The sequence below is a fragment of the Solanum lycopersicum genome, chromosome 6 (assembly GCF_036512215.1).
Source record: "Solanum lycopersicum chromosome 6, SLM_r2.1".
NCBI classification, from domain to species: Eukaryota; Viridiplantae; Streptophyta; class Magnoliopsida; order Solanales; family Solanaceae; genus Solanum; species Solanum lycopersicum.
The window spans coordinates 13,485,624-13,494,922 of NC_090805.1; positions in this window are offsets into that span (position 1 = coordinate 13,485,624).

The following is a 9,299-nucleotide window of genomic DNA, read 5'->3' on the forward strand; positions in this document are numbered from 1 at the left end:
ATGCCATGCCCGACATCGTTTGACCGTGTGTGCTGTCCAAGGGCGGTGATGTCATGCCACGCCCGACGTCGTCCGACTAGCGTGCAGTCACAGGGTGATGATGTCATGCCACGCCCGATGTCGTCCGAGCGTGTGTGTTGACTAAGGGCGGTGATGTCATGCCACGCCTGACATCATTTAACTTTGCGTGCAAGGGCAGTGATGTCATACCACGCCTGACCGTGCGTGCAGTCCAAGGGCGGTGATGTCATGCCACGCCCGATATCGTTCGACCGTGTGAGCTGTCCAAGGGCGGTGATGGCATGTCACGCCCGACGTTGCCGACCGTGCATGCTGTCCAAGGGCGGTGATTTAATGCCACGCCCAACATTGTCAACCGTGTGTGCTGTCCAAGGGCGGTGAGGTTATGCCACGCCTAACGTCGTCCGACCGTGCATGCATTACAAGGGCGGTGATGTCATGCCATACGCGACGTTATTCGACTGTTTGTGCTACCCAAAGGCGATGATGACATGCCACGCTCGACGTCGTTCAATCGTGTGTGCTGCCCAAACGCGATGATGGCATGCCACGCCCGACGTCGTTCGACCGTGTGTGTTGTCCAAAGGCACTGATGGCATGTTACACCCGACGCCGTTTGACTGTGTGTGCTATCTAAAGGAGGTGATGTCATGCCACGCCCCACGTCTTTCGACCGTGTGTGATACCCAAAGGCGTTGATGTCAAGCCATGTCCGACGTTGTTCGACCGTGTGTGCAGTCCAAAAGCGGTGATGGCATGTCACGCCAAACGTCGTTCGACCGTGTTTGCCGTCCAAGGGCTATGATGGTGTGCCACGGCCGATGTCGTTAGACTGTGTGTGTTGTCCAAAGGCACTGATGGCATGTTACACCCGACGTCATTCAACTGTGTGTGCGGTCTAAAGGTGGTGATGTCATGCCACGCCCCACATCTTTCGACCGTGTGTGATACCCAAAGGTGTTGATGTCATGCCACGTCCGACGACGTTCGACCGTATGTGCAGTCCAAAAGTGGTGATGTCATGTCACGCAAAACGTCGTTCGACCGTGTTTGCCGTCCAAGGGCTATGATGGCGTGCCACGCCCGATGTCGTTAGACCATGTGTACTGTTCAAAGGCAGTGATTTAATGCCACGCCCAACGTAGTCTGACCGTGTGTGCTGCTCAAGGGCGGTGATGTCATGCCACGCCTGATGTTGCCGACCGTATGTGCTGTCCAAGGGCAGGGATGTCATGACACACCCGATGTTGATGACCGTGCGTGCAGTCCAAGAGCGGTGATGTAATGAAACCCCCGATGTTGCCGGCCGTGTGTGCTGTCCAAGGGTGGTGATGTCATGCCACGCCTAACTTTGCCGACCGTGTGTGTTGTCCAAGGGCGATGATGTCATGCCACGCCAAACGTTGCTGACCGTGTTTGCTGTCCAAGGGAAGTGATGTCATGCCTCGCCCGACGTTGTCTGACTGTGTGTGCCGTCTAAGGGCGGTGATGTCATGCCACGCTCGACGTCGTCAGGCCGTGTGTGCTGTCCAAGGGATGTGATGTCATGCCACACCTGACGTCATTCGATCGTGCGTGCAGTCCAAGGGGCAGTGATGTCATGCTACGCCCGACGTTGTCTGACCGTTTGTACTGTCCAAGGGCGGTGATGTAATGCCATGTCCGACGTTGCCGACCGTGTGTGTTGTCCAAGGTCGGTGATGTCATGTCATGCCCGACGTCGTCTGACTTTGCGTGTACTCCAAGGGTGGTTTTGTCATGCCACGCCCGATGTTGTTCGATCGTGTGTGCTGTCCAAGGGCGGTGATGTCATGCCACGCCTGACGTTGTCCGACGGTGTGTGTTGCATAAAGGCAATGATGGCATGCCACGCCTGACTTTGTTCAATCCTGTGTGCTGTCCAAGGTCAGTGATGTCATGCCACGCCCAACGTCGTTCAACCGTGTGTGTTGTCCAAAGGCGGTTATGTCATGCCACGCCCGATGTCATCCGACCGTGCGTGCCGTCCAAAGGCGGTGATGTCATGCCACGCTGAACGTAGTCCGACTGTGTGTGCTGCCCAAGGGAGGTGATGTCATGCCACGCCCGATGTCGTCCGACCGTGTGTGCTGTCCAAGGGCAGTGATGTGATGCCACGTCCGACGTTGTTGACTGTGTGTGTTGTCCAAGGGCGGTGATGACATGCCACGCCCGACATCGTTCAACCATGTGTGCGGCCCAAATGCGATGTTGGAATGCCACGTTCGACGTCGTTTGACCGTATTTGCTGTCCAAGGGCGATGATGGCATGCCACGCCCGACACCCCCGATTGTTTGAGCTAGTCCAAAAGAGATAGTGGCATACCACGCTCGATGTCGTTTGACCGTTTGTGCTTCCCAAAGGCGAAGATGGCATGTCACGCCCGATGTCGTTTGACTATGTGTGCTGCCCAAAGGCGATGGGATTCCACGCCTGAAGTCGTTTGACCGTGTTAGCTGCCCAAAGGCGATGATGGCATGCCACGCCTGACGTAGTATGACCGTGTATGCGTCCTAAGAGCGGTGATGTAATGCCACGCCTGACGTCGTCTGACCGTATGTGTTGTTCAAAGGCGGTGATGGCATGCCACACCTGACGCTGCCGACCGTGTTTGCTATCTTAGAGAGGTGATGTCATGCCACACCCGACGTCGTCCGACCATGCGTGCCATCCAAGGGTGGTGATGTCATGCCACACCCGATGTCGTCTGACCGTGCGTGCAGTCCTAGGGCGGTTATGTCATGCCACGCGTGACGTCGTTCCACCGTTTGTGCTGCCAAAAGGTGATGATGGCATGCCAACCACGACGTCATTCGATCGTGTGTGCTGCCTAAAGGCAATGGTAACATGCCACGCCTAACGTCGTTCAACCGTGAGTGTTGTCCAAAGGTGATGATGTCATGCCATGCCCGATGTCATCCGACCACGCGTGCCATCCAAAGGCGGTGATGTCATCCCATGCCCAACATCATCCGACCGTGCATGCAGTCTTAAGGCGGTGATGTCATGCCACGCCCGATGTTGTTCGACCGTTTGTGCCGCCAAAAGGCGATGATGAAATGTCACGCCTGACGTTGTTCGACCAGGCGTACTACCCAAAGGCAATGATGGCATGCCACGCCCAACGTCGTTCGACTGTGTATGCTGTCCAAAGGCGGTGATGGCATGCCACGCCCAACGTCGTTCGACTATGTGTACTGCCCAAAGGCGATAATGGCATGTAACGCTCGACGTCATTCGACCGTGTGTGCTGTCCAAAGGCAGTGATGGCATGTTATACTTGATATCATTCGATCGTGTTTACCGTACAAGGGCTATGACGGAATGCCACACTCGACGTTGTTCAACCGTGTGTGCTGCCCAAAGGCGATGATGGCATGACGTCGTTCGGCCGTGTGTGCTGTCCAAAGGCGGTGATGTCGTGCCACGCCAGACGTCGTTCGACCTAGTGTGCTGTTCTAAGGCGGTGATGTCATGCCATGCCCGACGTTGCCGACCGTGTGTGCTGCCCAAGGGAGGTGATGTCATGCCATGCTCGACGTCCTCTAACCGTGTGTGCTGTCCAAGGGCGGTGATGTCATTCCACGCCTGATGTCATCCATCCGTGCGTGCATTCCAAGGGCGGTGATGTCATGCCATACCCGACATTGTTTGACCGTTTGTGCTACCCAAAGGCGATGATGGCGTGTCATGCCCGACGTCGTTCAATCATGTGTGCTGCTCAAACACGATGATGGCATGCCACGCCCGACATCGATCGACCGTGTGTGCTATCCAAAGGCATTGATGGCATGTTACACCCGACATCGTTCGACTGTGTGTGCTGTCTAAAGGGGGTGATGTCATGCCACGCCCCACGTCTTTCGACCGTGTGAGCTACCAAAAGGCGTTGATGGCATGCCACGTCCGACGACGTTAGACCGTGTGTGCAGTCCAAAAGGGGTGATGGCATGTCACACAAGACGTCGTTCAACCGTGTTTGCCGTCCAAGGGCTATGATGGCGTGCCACGCCTGATATCGTTAGACCGTGTCTGCTTTCCAAAGGCGGTGATTTCATGCCACGCCCGACGTAGTCAAACCGTGTGTGCTGTCCGAGGGCGGTTATGTAAGGCCACGCCCGATGTTGCCGATCGTGTGTGCTGTCCAAGGGCAGGGATGTCATGCCACGCCCGGTGTTGATGATCGTGCATGCAGTCTAAGAGCGGTGATGTAATGCAACGCTCGACGTTGCTGATCGTTTTTGCTGTCCAAGGGCGGTGATGTCATGCCACGCCAAATGACTTTCGACCGTGTGTGCCGTCCAAGGGCGATGATGGCATGCCACGCCTGACGTCGTCCGACTGTGTGAGCTAGTCCATAGGAGATGATGGGATGCCATGCTTGATGTCGTTCGATCGTTCGTGCTGCCCAAAGGGGATGATGGCATGCCACGCCCGACGTCGTTCGACTGTATGTGTCGTCTAAAGGTGCTGATGACATGTCATGCCCGACGTCATCCGATCGTGTGTGCTCTCCAAGGGTGGTGATATCATGCCACGCCCGACGTTGCTGACCGTGGGTGCTGTCCCAGAGAGGTGATGTCATGCCACGCCCGACGTTGTTCCAGCGTGCGTGTAGTCCAAGGGCAGTGATGTTGTGCCACGCCTGACATTGTTCGACCATTTGTGCTGCTCAAAGGCGATGACGGCATGCCATACCTGACGTCGTTCAACCCTGTCTCCTGCCCAAAGGCGATGATGGCATGCCACGCCCGACATCGTTCGATCGTGTGTGCCGTGTTAAGTCGGTGATGACATGCCACGCACGACATCGTTCGACCGTGTGTGCCGTGTTATGTCGGTGATGACATGCCACGCCCAACGTCGTTCGACCGTGTGTGCGGCAAAAATGCGATGATGGAATGCCACGCTCGATGTCGTTTGACCGTATTTGCTGTCCAAGGGCGATGATGGCATGCCACGCCCGACACCGTCTGATTGTGTGAGCTAGTCCAAAAGAGATGGTGGCATACCACGCTCGATGTAGTTTGACCGTTTGTGCTTCCCAAAGGCGATGATGGAATGCCACGCCCGACGTTGTTTGACCGTGTGTGCTGCCCAAAGGCGATGATGGGATGCCACGCCTGAAGTTGTTCGACCGTGTTAGTTGCCCAAAGGCGATGATGGCATGCCACGCCTGACATAGTATGACCGTGTATGCATCCTATTGGCAGTGATGTAATGCCACGCCCGACGTCGTCCGACCCTGTGTGCTGTCCAAAGGCGGTGATGGCATGTCACACCCGACGTCGTATTTCCGTGTGTGTTGTCCAAGGGCGGTGATGTCATGCCACGCCTGACGTTGTTTGAGCGTGCCTGTAGTCCAAGGGCAGTGATGTTGTTCCGCGCTCGACGTTGTTCAACCATTTGTGTTGCCCAAAGGCGATGACGGCATGCCATACCTGACGTCGTTCGACCCTATCTGCTGCTCAAAGGTGATGATGGCATGCCACGCCCGATATTGTTCGACCGTGTGTGCTGTGTTAAGGCGGTGATGACATGCCACGCCCGACGTCGTTCGACCGTGTGTGTAGCCCAAATACGATGATGGAATGCCACGCTTGACGTCGTTTGACCGTATTTGCCGTCCAAGGCGATGATGGCATGCCACGCCCGACAACGTCCAATAGTGTGAGCTAGTCAAAAAGAGATGGTGGCATACCACGCTCGATGTCGTTTGACCGTTTGTGCTTCCCAAAGGCGATAATGGCATGCCATGCCCGACGTCATTTGACCGTGTGTGCTGCCCAAAGGCGATGATGTGATGCCACGCATGAATTCGTTCGACCGTGTTAGCTGCCCAATGGCGATGATGGCATGCCACGCCTGACGTAGTATGATCGTGTATGCGTCCTAAGGGCGGTGATGTAAAGCCACGCCCAACATCGTCCGACCCTGTGTGATGTCCAAAGGCGGTGATGGCATGTCACACCCGACGTCGTCTGAGCGTGTGTGTTGTCCAAGGGCGGTGATGTCATGCCACGCCCGATGTTGTTGGCAGTGATGTTGTGCCACGCCCGATGTTGTTCGACCATTTGTGCTACCCAAAGGCGATGACGGCATGCCATACCTGACGTCGTTTGACCCTGTCTGCTGCCCAAAGGCGATGATGGCATGCCACGCCTGACATCGTTCGACCGTGTGTGCCGTGTTAAGGCGGTGTTGTCATGCCATGCCCGACATCATTTGACCGTGTGTGCTGTCCAAGGGCGGTGATGTCATGCCACGCCCAACGTCGTCCGACCGTGCGTGCAGTCACAGGGCGGTGATGTCATGCCACGCCCGACGTCGTCCGAGCATGTGTGCTGACTAAGGGCAGTGATGTCATGCCACGCCTGACATCATTTGACTTTGCGTGCAAGGGCAGTGATGTCATACCACGCCCGACCGTGCGTGCAGTCCAAGGGCGTTGATGTCATGCCATGCCCGATATCGTTCGACCGTGTGAGCTGTCCAAGGGTGGTGATGGCATGTCACACCCGACGTGTCCAACCGTGCATGCTGTCCAAGGGCGGTGATTTAATGCCACGCCCGACGTTGTCAACCGTGTGTGCTGTCCAAGGGCGGTGAGGTTATGCCACGCCTGATGTCGTCCGACCGTGCATGCATTACAAGGGCGGTGATGTCATGCCATATGCGACGTTGTTCTACCGTTTGTACTACCCAATGGCGATGATGACATGCCACGCCAGACGTCGTTCAATCGTATGTGCTGCCCAAACGCGATGATGGCATGCCACGCCCTACGTCGTTCGACCGTGTGTGCTGTCCAAAGGCACTAATGGCATGTTACACTAGACGTCGTTCGACTGTGTGTGCTGTCTAAAGGCAGTGATGTCATGCCACGCCCCACGTCTTTCGACCGTGTGTGATACCCAAAGGCGTTGATGTCATGCCACGTCCGACGACGTTCGACCGTGTGTGCAATCGAAAAGCGGTGAGGCATATCACGCCAAACGTCTTTCGACCGTGTTTGCCGTCCAAGGGCTATGATGGCGTGCCACGCCCGATGTCGTTAGACCTTGTGTGCTGTCCAAAGGCATTGATGGCATGTTACACCCGACGTTGTTCGACTGTGTGTGCTGTCTAAAGGCGGTGATGTCATGCCACGCCCCACGTCTTTCGACCGTGTGTGATACCCAAAGGCGTTGATGTCATGCCACGTCCGACGACGTTCGACCGTGTGTGCAATCCAAAAGCGGTGATGGCATGTCACACCAAATGTCGTTCGACCGTGTTTGCCGTCCAAGGGCTATGATGGCGTGCCACGCCCGATGTCGTTAGACCGTGTGTACTGTCCAAAGACAGTGATTTCATGCCACGCCCGACGTAGTCTGACCGTGTGTGCTGCTCAAGGGCGGTGATGTCATGCCATGCCCGATGTTGCCGACCGTGTGTGCTGTCAAAGGGCAGGGATGTCATGACACGCCCGATGTTGATGACCGTGCGTGCAGTCCAAGAGCGGTGATGTCATGCAACCCCCGATGTTGCCAACCGTGTGTGCTGTCCAAGGGTGGTGATGTCATGCCACGCCTAACTTTGCCGACCGTGTGTGCTGTCCAAGGGCGGTGATGTCATGCCACGCCCAACGTTGCTGACCGTGTGTGCTGTCCAAGGGCAGTGATGTCATGCCACGCCTGACGTCGTCCGACTATGCGTGCCGTCCAAGGGCGGTGATGTCATGCCACGCCCGACATCGTCAGGCCGTGTGTGCTGTCCTAGGGATGTGATGTCATGCCACACCCGACGTCATTCGATCGTGCGTGCTGTCCAAGACCAGTGATGTCATGCCACGCCCGAAGTTGTCCGACCGTGTGTACTGTCCAAGGGCGGTGATGTAATGCCATGTCCGACGTTGCCGACCGTGTGTGCTGTCCAAGATCGGTGATGTCATGTCATGCCCGACATCGTTTGACTTTGCGTGTACTCCAAGGGCGGTTATGTCATGCCACACCCGATGTTGTTCGACTGTGTGTGCTGTCCAAGGGCGGTGATGTCATGCCACGCCTGACGTCGTCCGACGGTGTGTGTTGCCCAAAGGCAATGATAGCATGCCACGCCCGACTTTGTTCAGTCGTGTGTGCTGTCCAAGGTCAGTGATGTCATGCCACGCCCAACGTCGTTCAACCGTGTGTGTTGTCCAAAGGCGGTGATGTCATGCCACGCCCGACGTCATCCGACTGTGAGTGCCGTCCAAAGTCGGGGATGTCATGCCACGCCGAATGTAGTCTAACTGTGTGTGCTTCCCAAGGGAGGTGATGTCATGTCACGCCCGACGTCGTCCGACCGTGTGTGCTGTCCAAGGGCAGTGATGTGATGCCACGTCCGACGTTGTCGACTGTGTGTGTTAACCAAGGGCGGTGATGACATGCCACGCCCGACATCGTTCAACCGTGTGTGCGGCCCAAATGCGATGGTGGAATGCCACGTTCGACGTCGTTTGACCATATTTGCCGTCCAAGGGCGATGATGGCATGCCACGCCCGACACCGTCCGATTGTTTGAGCTAGTCCAAATGAGATGGTGGCATACCACGCTCGATGTCGTTTGACCTTTTGTGCTTCCCAAAGGCGAAGATGGCATGCCACGCCCGATGTCGTTTGACTATGTGTGCTGCCCAAAGGCGATGATGGGATGCCACGCCTGAAGTCGTTCGATCGTGTTAGCTGCCCAAAGGGGATAATGGCATGCCACGCCTGACGTAGTATGACCATGTATGCGTCCTAAGGGCGGTGATGTAATGCCACGACCGACGTCGTCCGACCCTATGTGCTGTTCAAAGGCGGTGATTGTATGCCACACCCGACGCTGCCAACCGTGTGTGCTATCTTAGAGAGGTGATGTCATGCCACGCCCGACGTCGTCTGACCGTGCATGCCATCCAAGGGTGGTGATGTCATGCCACACCCGATGTCGTCTGACCGTGCGTGCTGTCCTAGGGCGATTATGTCATGCCACGCTTGACGTCGTTCCACCATTTGTGTTGCCAAAAGGCAATGATGGCATGCCACGCCCGACGTCATTCGATCGTGTGTGCTGCCCAAAGCCAATGGTAACATGCCACGCCTAACGTCGTTCAACCGTGTGTGTTGTTCAAAGGTGATGATGTCATGCCATGCCCGATGTCATCCGACCACGCGTGTCGTCAATAGGCGATGATGTCATGCCACGCCCAACATCATCCAACCGTGCATGTAGTCGTAAGGTGGTGATGTCATGC